The following is a 12,587-nucleotide window of genomic DNA, read 5'->3' as shown; positions in this document are numbered from 1 at the left end:
TTAGTGGGATAGAGCAGTTCTATATAGACACTTTTCCCTGTAACAGTAGAGAATATGGGGGAATTATGTGCATTTGTGTCACTCCTCCTAGATCTTTGATACAGAATTCAAAAGTAGAAATCTAAGTCATTTCTTACCATAATAGAAGATTTTTTTCATGTGTTTCTTTGAGGATCCTCATTCAATGTTCCTTTCAATTGGTTAGTGAAATGGGTGGTGCTTACATCACCACTTAAGTGAAATCATGAGATATGTTTTTCAAAATTTCTACCTTTTTTTTTAGCCATTCACACAGAAATTCAAACACTTATTTCTACTTTAAGTCCTACGCAATTTTGCTAAAAAGCAAGCACATGAGCAAGCATTTTACTTACTCGTACGCATGTTCTTACATTCCGTTTTTAATACCCAGTACTTTTGTAGCAAACAAACATCAAACTTCTATTTCTACTTCAATTCCTACGCAATTGCGCTGAAAAGCGAGCAAGGGAGCAAACACTTTACTTACTCGTACACAAGTTCTTACCTTCCGTTTTTAATACCCAATTCTTTCCCAGCAACAAATATCAAACACACATCACTTCTACGAAATAACAACACTCTCCCCGGCAACGACGCTGAAATGTTGGGTGCTAAAAGGTGTCTTTTAAAACTCCTAATTGCCTCACATTAATTATCAACCTGGGTAAGTCTTTTTGTTTCAAGAGTGTACACAATATGTGCAAGCTATAAATCTAGAGAGTAATGATTTAAGATAATCTATTAAATTCAATACAAGAGTAAACGGATGCAATCATAAATCTCAAGCTGTAACTTTTAAAGGAAATAATACATCTAAGCATCAAGACTTAATCTCAAGAAAAACCATAATCCAATCTTAAGCAAGCAATTCAAATGGGAATAACATCAACCGAGAGCATTGTAGCAGTAACTAAGCTCTTTCAGCTAGATCTACATTAATCAAGCAATTCAAATGGGAATAACATCAACCGAGAGCACTGTAGCAGTAACTAAGCTCTTTCAGCTGGATCTATACTAATCACACTCTGTCTTAATTAACGAGAAACAATTCCTTAACTGATAACTAATTCAATCCACGGTATGCATAAATGAAATCAATTAACAGAGTTGTGAATTACTGAAATGAGTATACGAAATCAGAATTAAGGAAAGTAAACCAACTGCAAAGATATAAAACAGAATAAACTCGCAGGAAATGGAAAAGTATAAAACAGGGAATAACAGTAAGATCCACTAGAGACCGGGCCCTAGCCACCAGCGGATACTACTTAGCTACTTCAGAATATCCGAATGAACAACAATGCAAGTTATATATTATTCATCAAATCCAAATGTCATTTACAACATGATGTGTCCTTCAAAATAACATTCTATATATTGAAATTACAATTGAGGTCCCAAGCGAAAAGTTAAATCTCTCCATTATATCTCCTCCTCTTATCCTATCCTATTATCCCCCATTATCATCCCCCCTCTCTTTGATCTCTATTTTCATTTAAATACATAGAGAGCAAAGAGAAGTTACAACAGAGATGATTACAAAATGATTCCCATTACAAAATTGGATTGTTCCAAACAAATTGATCAGCAAGATCATATCTAAAATATCTCTCCATCAACATTTAACAGGAACAGGTCGAATTTGGTATTGCAACTGAAATAATTTGGAAAACAGTCGCAACAACAAATCTGAGAAAATCATATTCGGAGAACCTTCTGTTTCTCTTAATACGGACTGAATTTTAGAGAACTGCTAGTTATAAAACTAATTCGATCCGTTCTAGACAAAACCAATGTTTCAGATTTTCTAGACTCTTCTTCATTTTCCCAAAACATTCAATGCAAAACTATCACTTCTTATTCCAACGAATTTCTAAGTTGGAATATTTAATAATGAGCTGGAAATAAAATTTGCAATCTGGAAAAGATCTTGGAGGCTAAAATGGTGAGTGATGTTTCAACAAATTCATTAAACCATCATTGGTAAAATCATGCATAATAATCACAAGGTCGTGGAGGTGGCGTAGTGGTAAAGTCGGCCTCGTCATGACGGACCAGTCTTGTGTTCAATCCCGAGCAAGGTCGTAGCTCATCGTGCGAATAGTCAGTCTAAACCGGACCAATCCCACTACCTTTTCCCCGGATGTGGGTGATCTGTAAGGCATTCACCACGATGGGACGGAGGAAGGCGGAGCATGGCTGGCACCTGTCCAGCATGCTCGCCGGACAGAAAATCAGGTGGGAGGATATCAATGCGCAGGTGATTAACATTATGGGAGTTCATCTGTTCGGTCTTGGCATTAAAACACTGTCCAGTTACGCCTGCTCGGGAGGATTTCGGCCTGCAACAAACTTGATTGCCATAGTAATGGCGGGTGAGGATCGAGGGAATGGCACCTGCGTATTTAATAGCCTCACCTCCAGCAACATGTCACTGTGTTTCATTCTGTTTGAAACGATCCGGAGTTTTGAGAAAGACTGGGCTTGGGGAGGGTCAGGCGCTGGATGCTGTCTTTGGATAGCGCCTGAGGCAGAGCTCAAGGTGCGTAATCTCCCCTCAGCGGTTGGTGGCATACCCTGTGGTGTTCGTGGCATTCTCATTACGGGTCGAGGAATTTCCACTAACGGAGATTTCATTACTGTTGTTCGTGTTCTTCCGTCCGCTATGCCGAGACCCTGCCAACGCATGCTTAGTCGCAGAGGCTCCGGCCGAGGCAACCCTTCGGGCCCTTCTGCTGGGTCTGGCTCCATGGGGCAAGCTCCTCATCCTCTGGGAACAGAGAGCATTCTGAGTCCAAGTCAATACCTGGACCCAAACTCTCCAGACTCTGCCAACTCGCCATCCTTTGGCTCAACTATTTTCTCGTTCAACTGCTCTCTCACTCGCCCTCGAATTACGGCTCATGTCTCTGTTCTCTTCATAGAGGAAGCCCAAGACGAGGGCGAGCCTAGTGCCACTATGCCTCACACTGAGGAAATCCAAAACCCCAGCTCTCCGAAGCCTTCTACTGATATGCATCACGGGCCGCCTCAGCCAGCCAGCGCCATCAGCATTGTGCCTGTTGCCCACGCTCAGCCGGACAGGCAGGAACCGGAAGAGGGATGGTGCAGGATAGTGGAGGAGCAACCCGACGAATAATCCTATGTGTCAGCTATCCACCAGTTTTTTGAAGCCCAGTGGAAAGGAGGAAAGGTTCTCTCTGGCTCTGTTTGTCAAACTTTCTCTATGTTCTTGTATCGGGTCTATTGTCCAGTTTCTGTTGTGGCGGGACTATTGTCTAGTGTCTGTTGTTTGTATCTCTCTGTTTCCCTTGCGTGGGATATCATATTCAATCTCTCTGTTTCTGATTTAGTCATGCTCAAACGGCCTAACTCTCAGGCGTGATGGTTCTCTGTGTTCAAAGGATGTAACAGTTCTCTCTTTTTATATATAATAGATTAATCATACTTAGCAAAAAAAAAAATCATGCATAATAATCATTAATTTATTAAAAATAAAGGAGAAGAAATAATATTTTTCCATAAGAGCATAAATAATTATAAGATGGAATTATATGATAAAGTATGATAAATGACGTGATAAAGAATGGTAGAAATGGATGAAGTAGGCGTTAAAGAGTGATAATAATAATGAAAAACTAGCGGCTCAATAGTTGTCACCTCTAAATGTCTCTACAAGATCAAGCATGGTGTTGATGGAAGTGATGAGAAGTTCAAGGCCAGATTTTTGCTCATGGCTTCTCTCAAAACAAAGGTGTAGATTAGATGAGATATTTGCACTCGTTGCATGCTACACCACCATCCGTTCGATTATAGCCCTTTTTGCCTCACAAGGATGGAATCTACACCAGATGGATGTCAAGACTTCTTTCTTGCATGATTCACTTAAGGAGTAAGTCTATGTCGAACAAACCAAGGGGTTTGAAGTTCAAGATTATCAGGCACATGTATGCAGGTTGAAGAAAGCCCTCTATGGGTTGAAGAAAGCACTCTAGGCTTGGTACGAGAGGATCGATAACTATCTAATGAAGTTGGGATTTACAAGAAGTGAAGTTGATCTGAACCTTTACTTTCAGGTTGAGAATGATAGACCTTGTTGTATAATTTTTTTGTTTTGGTAAGTTAGTATCAATTAGTTGTACAATGATGTGTGGTTTAACGGTAAGTCACATGGGCGAAGCCCGGGGAGACCGAAGTTCAAATCTCATTGAGTACAATGACCTGCTGTGGTGGCGGCTAGAGGGGCGGATTCCCCTTTCCCGTTGAGTCTGCTCTTGCTAAAATCATAGGAACTTAGTATACCCGACTTGCAGGTGGTTGGTTATGCTCTTGGTGTTATAGAGGCAGTTATGAGGTTTGATCCTGGGTCTCCCATAGATCAAGCCCAACAGTTACCGATTCACCATGTGGTAAAAAAAAAAGTTAGTATCAATTAGTCAAAAAATGAACATATATTTAAAAAAATTGTTAAGTTAGGATATGGACAAAAAGAATACTTAATTTAAAAAATGTTAGGGATTTTTTTATGAATAAGTCCATATCAAATAAAATGATAGAACAAATTCCCTAAAAAATGGAGACAAAAATAAAATGTTAGGTTAGAAAGAGAATAGAATATAATAATAAACTCTGAAAGTGTTGCAAATCCAAATGCCACTACCCTTAGTATAGTTTATTTTTGAAAATAAAGGTTGTGTGCAGATTGTTGAAATGCCAAACTAGCTCACAAAATCCAATTATACAGTTTAATCATGATTGGATTTGGTTTAAATTATTTGTCAATAGGTAGCAAATAAAATTGGCTAAACAGTTTAATTTGAGCCAGTGGAGGAAATAAGGGATAGATGTAGATTAGTCATTAGAAGGAAATATTGAGTTGCTTGCCTAAATGCACTTGGATGAATGAATGAAAATGTTATGAGTGTAAAGGGTAGGTAGACATATGAGAAATAATTGGAGCATGAAAGGATTTTATCCTAAGTTGTAACATTGGATAATGCGTGCATACGATGTTGCATTTTTAATTAACCATAATCCTAGGAACCAATATATTTTACGGTATCCTAACTTCATTCATTCATTCATCATAACACCAAATTGTCACATCCGCCAAAATTGTGAACCCACCATCACTTGCCGCTCACATGTTAAAACCTTTTCACCTTACCTTACATCCTGCATGCTCCCCCGAGATCCAATGGTCCACATCACTCCTTGGCCCTCATTTATCATCCGAACTTTATCGGCTGGGGGGGGGTGTCAGAAGTGGGTAGTTTCCGAAACCACCTTCTTAAACCACCTTATCCTCATTTTAGTCTTTCGGGACTTCAAATCCTAAAACAACTTACCACCTCAAGTTACTCTCGAACGTGGTTTACATGTGACCGTTTACTGCCACTCCATGTCACTTCTTCCATCCAAACAACTGTCGTCTATCCGTTATTCATTCAATTCATAACTCTCGTGAATTTGTGTCCCAAAGACCCGTTAATTAATCTTGTTGGATAATTAATACATACTTAACCATTCATTCAACATCTCCGCTCCAATTTTTCCATTAAAAGCCTCATTCCTCCATGAAAACAGTTACACAGTGCATTTTTATAACCAAATTGATCACTCAAATATTTCCTCCTTACAGCTCAAAAATGGTCTGAAACATAAGCAGCTATTTTGTCCTATTCAAAATAAAGCTGACATCCAAGTCCACTTGTCTCTATTCAGTCAAACTGTTTTTTACTGTTATCACTCAATTTTAGATCAATTTTTCCATTTCCATCACTTTCAGTCTGCAATTCGTTTGATAAGATGCCTCCTTAGGGAAAAGAAATTTTAGAAATCCCATATCCTCTTATTCATTTGTAGGTTGACTTCCATCATACTCCCCTAGTCGACAAAGATTGTAAAATCATTGAGACTTCATCTCAATTTGATTTATATGAAATTTACTGTTGGATGGAGGATCAATTAATTGATCAGACATATGAAATAGGACTGTGGGACTCCCTCCTTCCCCACTATATTTTCCCTCAGATACACAAAGCACCTGAACTTGTTAGGAAATTCCATGAGTCCTTTGATCCCATTCAGAGAGCAATTATTTCACCCGCAGGAGAAATCCTTTGTTTTATCAATGCCGAGTTCATTGAAAAGATGTTGCAAGCTCTAGTTATTACACCAACCCATCCTTTTTCTCATGAAAACCTGATAGAATCTTATCAAAAGCTAGATTTTACTAAAAGATCCCAGACTCTTGAACTTTTCCTAGCTATAGACAGTCCTCTGCCTAAAGGAAACCCTCCCTATGATTCATCCATGTTCCCTGATAGAACCAAGCAAATCACCACTATTTTTTCCTATTTGCTTGGTTAATTCTAATCAATATGTTAATGAAGTTATCCTAGGTTTCTTGTCCATATTTTCTACTGATTTCAAACCCACTGTTCTCTATAACTTTAGTCAATTCCTAGCTAAATCCATACATGAGAAATTTGTCGAGTTTAACATTGAAGAAGTATTCAAGTATGCTTTAGTACTTGTATACCTTTTTATATATTTTTAGGGAGACAAATTTCCATTTACCTTACAAAAGCTAGATGAGGAAGGAAACCAACAATCAGTAATATTTTGGACTACAATGGGAATGAAGGAGAAAGGATAGTTCACCTATAAACAATTCATAGAATTGTTTATTCATCCATCCATTAGTATTATGAGCAACACTCCAATACAAAGAATTAGTGATGAAATTATGAAAGTGTTCAAGCTAGTTGATCAAGCCATAACAGGAGATTGGTATCTTTACCAAAAATACATATAAATCAGGGTTTATGGTTGTGAGCTTCCACCTTACAAACTTCCCTAGTACCTTCCCATTAGAATCTTTGCATTGGAATATATTAGGCAAAAGTTAAATGCAGATGAAGTACACTTTGAGGTAGCAAAGAAAAAATCTCAATTCAAGCTAAAAGCTCAGGTTGGTACATTCATCTGCAATACCATAGCAACAGCAGAAGAAGAAGACATGTTACTAAAGGAAATGAAGTTTGGTCTTAGCTTCACTTGGTATTATGACCCAATGGGAGTGATTTCTAAACTCAGGGTTAAAAATAAGTTTACTGCATATCGCCACATAGCTAGACCTGAGATAGAGCAGTACAAAAATCAATTGTAATGGAGAGAGAACACCCTTCAAGAAGTTGAAGCGTAGGCAGTTTCTACTTCAAATGTGCAAACTCCACTTGCACAGGAAAAGACAACTAAAAGAGCAAGGGAAGAACAGTCATCCCCTACAACTGAAGCATTAAGCTAGGGATTTAGGATTGTGCATATGAAAAAGAGACCTAGGATCTCTGTGATTATTGGAGCAACACATGAGTCTCAAAAAACAACATTTGATGGACTTGGAGAGACTGTGCTTTATACACAGTTTGGTGGACAGTGTACCCAGTCCCCAACTCATTCCACTACTTCTCATGAACAACAGGTAATTCATACCACTTGAAGCATTCAGAAGGATAAGGAAGAGGACATCTTTCATGTTTTCAGTGAGATTAAAAGCAGAATGAAGAGTTGAAATTGAACACCTACACCCAGTTCTAGAAACATTCCTCCAACTCTCAAGCTAGACTCCTTTCAGTCTTTGACTCTGGAAAGGGAAAATGTAGATGGCTTTTCTACAAGCTCAGATTCCATAGCCCAGGACTCATGCACATTATCAGAAGCAATCCCCATTTTAGTTTAATGTAAAGGATGTGCTTCCAATTGATCAAATTTAGATGCACAAACAAATTGGATAGATTATTTCCACTTTAACTCATACTGCCATGAGTTTGTCAAAGTTGTAGGTCACCTTTGTAAATACACAGTCACAGCTAAAATTGGAAAAGGCTTCCTCACTGGCAAAGGACACCAAGATCAAATTCTTGGAAGATTTGGTGGTAAAGATGGGATATGATCCCTCAAACATAAATGTAGCATAAGAACTTGTTAAGAAGAAAAATGTTGAGCTCTCAGCATTAAGGAAGAAGCTCAAACTGTCATCTTTTAAGGATCCAATTACCAAGGAGATTGAAGAAACTGAGACTCATAAATATGACATGATGAAGCTATCATGGAACATAATATGCAAATAAAACATATGGAGGAGAAAATGGAAAAATTGGTCAAAGAGAAGGAAGAAGTTGTTAAGAAGGCTCAAATTCCAATGGATGTAGTTCCTCTTTCAGCAGTCTCAATAACCAGGGTGTCTACTTCAATAACAACATCAACTATAGGTATAGCAGAAGGAGTTGAATAACTTGTATAAGCTGTTCAAAACCTTTCCATTCAGACAGTTGAAATGAAGAAGTTGCAGGATGAATTGAAGGAATTAAAACATATGAAGGAAGTTGTAGACAGTTCACATGTAGCCGAGTTGCAGAGGACCAAAATTCAGATTGAAGTTCGGGATTGCAGGTACAAATTGAATTCATCTCATACTTGAGGTTGGTCAATGGCGTTTGATGGCTTGAGACTCGATTATGCCTTGGAAGGCTGCTCGAATTACATAGCATGGAAAGATAGAATTGAAGTTGTATTAGAAGACAATGGTTTAAAGGATTTCATTGATTAAGAAATCCCCAAGCCAGCTGCAGCTAATGCACAAGAATTGGCTGAATGGAAGAAGTGTGTGGCAAAGGCGAGATAGATTCTTCTGGAGGGAGTTCAAGACCATATTGTCTCGAGTCTCCATGGGAAGGATACTCCATTTTCAATGTGGAAGACATTAAAGGACCTCTCTCAGAACAGTAGCGACCAGAGGAAACTGGTGCCCAAGGATAAGCTTCGGAAAATCAAGGTGGAGAAGGGTGATACTATTTCTACATATCTGAACAAACTCACCACCTACACAGATGAGCTTGGTAGTGTGGCAATAACTAGTGTCGATGATGATATGGTGAGCCTTGCTCTCCTTGGTCTTCCAAAGAGCTGGAATAGCTACCATGACTCTGTGAATGGAAGAGAGAAACTGCCGGATTGGGAACAACTGTGGTCGGATCTCATGCAGGAGGAGATCAAGAGGAGCACTCGAGATGGTTCTTCATCCAAGGATGATGATGAAGAAAATATGGCCTTAGCAAGTAATGCAAGGAAAGGGGAGGGGAAGGCATCCCATTCCAAATCGAATTCTTCTCATGGAGGGAAGAAGGTTGACAAGTCTAAAGTGAGATGCTTTAATTGTCCCAAGATGGGTCATTATGCGACTAATTGCCCATCGAAGAAGTCCAAGAAGGGATCCTCGGAAGGATCTGAAGGTGAGGAATTGGCTTGTCAGTTCAAAATGGACTTCACCCTCATCACATGCATGGTGTCATCGATGATGGGTTGGGGTTGGTATCTTGACAGTGGAGCCTCATTCCACATGACCTGCGATAAAATTTTATTCAGTACCTTCGAGGAGAAAGACCTCAATATGCGCATAGAGATGGGTGACGATGAAAGGTATAATGTTTCAGGAGTGAGCATGGTTGCTTTTCAGAGGGTGCATGGAGCTCTTATTACCTTGACAGATGTGAGGTATGTCCCTGGACTGAAAAATAATTTGGTATTGATCGCGTTGTTGGAGGACGAAGGCTACGATGTTTCTTTTAGTAAGGGAAAGGTTTTCCTTAGACACATCACCACAGGACAGGTGAATCAGATCGGTTCACGAGTCAAGAACCTGTATGCTCTTGAGGTTCAAGATGCATGCACAGCCTTGAGGAGCGAGGCAAATGTTAGAGACTTGGTGGTTGAGAGGGAGAGTAAATTACCTCTCAACATGCAGTCCCTGAAGAAGTCTCAGACAATTGTGGCGGAGCCACAATTAGAGTCGATAGAGGGATCACATGCAGTCATACCTCTAGATGTGAGGTGGGGTGATGTGAAGTGATAGTCTCAAGAGAGTTGAAATTGGGCAAGGTCCATTGAGATGTCTTATCTCATGGATTGTTCCTTCCTACGGGAGCACAAAGTACATAGTAGCGGGAGGAATCAGTAGGATTGATATAGTCAGAGATCAAAATGACAGAGGCTAGAGAAGTCAAATACTGAAGAGCGCAGAGAAGGATTGACAATAGTGCAGAAAGGAAGAGTCAGCAGAAGCGCAAAGTTTTCAGTTGACAGAGGCAATATCAATCAGAGACTTTGATGACAAATGCATCACACTAATTTAAGTTGGATTTTTTTTTTGTTTCTAGAGTTGCTGGAGCTACAACACTTGAGAGAAATGTAGCATGCAAAACATTCCAAATGTTCAAAATCGGGATCAAGTTGAATTCCTTTCTTGTTGAGAGGGAGTGTTGAAAATAGCAACAAGAAATGATAAAAATAGAATCCATAATATTCCAATTTTAATTTGTCCTTGAATTAAAATTGTGAATTAAAATTCGAATTTGGTCTCACCATCTGTTTGAAAAATAAATAATTAATTCATCTTGAGTTAGTTAGTTGGAGAAATTCAAGTTAGAAGTTTTTCTGAAGTCATGCAACAATTATCCCTTAAATTAAGGAGATTATCCCTTAATTAAGGAGATAAGGTTGAGTTATATTTGAGTTGTAATTAGTTAGCTCAATTTACTGAGTTAAATCCAATTAAATTAGTTCCAAACTCTTTGAGGAACTAATTGTGAGTTCAGTCAGTTAGTGCATGCATGCATCAAACTAGTGTACTCTAGATAACTAAAGATTCTCTCATCCTTAACTCATGCATGTCTATTTTGAGAAAGACCCAATTGAGCTAAATGTCAAGGACAGGCTACTATTAGTTGCATGTGTTTTCCTATAAAGGAAACTCATCCATGTAGTCAAGGAAAATGTTCCTTGAGGATTGTGCAGTTTTACAAGGTGTGAGATCAGTTTGAGAGATAATTGTTACACTTGGTAATAGGAGGATAACCCAGGAGAAACTGCACAAGGAAATAGGAGGCTTGGAGGGCAGAGGAGAAGGCTTCTGAGAAGCTTTGATTGCCTGTGAGCATCCAGGAGGATTGTACTGAGAGCTGGTTAAGTGTAAAAGCTAATGCTTTGTGTAATTCGGATATATTTCCACCATGTATGATAATACAAATAGTGGGGTTTTTAGCTAAGGCTTTCCCCTGAGTATTCTTCTATGTTTCATGTGCATTGATTCTGCTTCTCGTTATATGTGTTCTTCTTGATCTTGCTCAAATCTATTAAGCTTCCACAAGTTTGATTGTAGAAGTAGATTAAAGTATTTTTCTTTAGTTATATTGCATTATCAAGTTAATCTACAGTAAGAATTTCTACAAGTTTTTCTAGCAAGAGTCATCAACAACTCAGCACTAAAATAGTGACAGATCGACTATCAGTTTATATTCATGATTTTGTAATTATTTATTTTTGTAAATAATTTTAAGGTATTTTCTCAGTTCTCAGATTGTATAAATAACTCTCTTTCATGAGCTATTAAGGGTTTCACCCTTGAAGAATCATTTCTAAACATTGAATGCACTTGACTTTTCTGAATCATTAATACAAAAGCAAATGGGTTCTAAATTTTGATTCATACAATTTCGTTTTTCTGTAAGTTTTTTCAGGTTTTATTTCATAGTGTTTTCTTCATGTTCTTATGTTCTACAAAGATAACCAGGTAGGAGTAATTGTGTTTCAATTATTCTTATAAGCTTCTAAAGTGATCATATATAAAGAGAATGAATTATATAAACAGTTTGTTTGATTAATTCCCTCTAAATTATAATATCATCAGCATCTGTTGTAAGCTTAAGCATATTTTTTAAACCTTCTGAACATAGCTTAAAGGTTTTCTCGCTTATGATTATTTAATATTCAATTTGAAGACTGTGATAGTCATACCATCTCTCCATTTTTGCTCACCACCATGCAAGCTATATCACTGTGTGAATTTTAATAGCAACCCTCTGTTTAAATATTAATACTATTCAAAGGGTTAAGCATCACTGCTTTAAATCTATTTCATACATTGGTCGTCAAAATTAAAACACAACCCCCAAAAAAATTATCTTAGATGCCCTGGCATGATAGCTGACCATTATCATCTCAGAGGTACAACAGACCTCTCATCTTGGTTCTATATGTGGACGATCTATTTCTGATAGATGCAGACCCTCCTATTCATCAATGTAAGAGGGAGTTTGCTTGAGAATTTGATATGAATGACCTAGGACTAATGGATTACTTCCTAGGGTTGGAGGTCTGGAAAAAGCCAGGGGAGATTTTCCTTTATCAAGGAAAATATGTTGTGAAGCTACTTGAAATATTTGGGATGGTGGATTGCAAGTCCATGACTACTCCAATGGAACTTAACTTCAAGAAGTTATGCGGAAGTGTTGTTGGGCCTGATTTGGTAGATCCTTTTGAGTATCGTCAACTCATAGAGGCCCTGATGTTCTTGGTGAAATCTCGTCCGAACATATGTTTGCATTGAACACATTAAGTCATTTTATGGTCCAGCCTCATCATATTCATTAGATTGTTGCCAAGAATCTCTTGAGATATCTCTCGGGCACAATCACTTATGGACTGAGATACACTACTGGGAATGT

This window comes from Pinus tabuliformis, chromosome 9 (assembly GCF_031772625.1).
Source record: "Pinus tabuliformis cultivar Carrire ecotype Pingquan chromosome 9, CPIR1, whole genome shotgun sequence".
NCBI lineage: Eukaryota > Viridiplantae > Streptophyta > Pinopsida > Pinales > Pinaceae > Pinus > Pinus tabuliformis.
The sequence above is the reverse complement of the archived record's forward strand: the minus strand, read 5'-3'. Positions refer to the sequence as shown.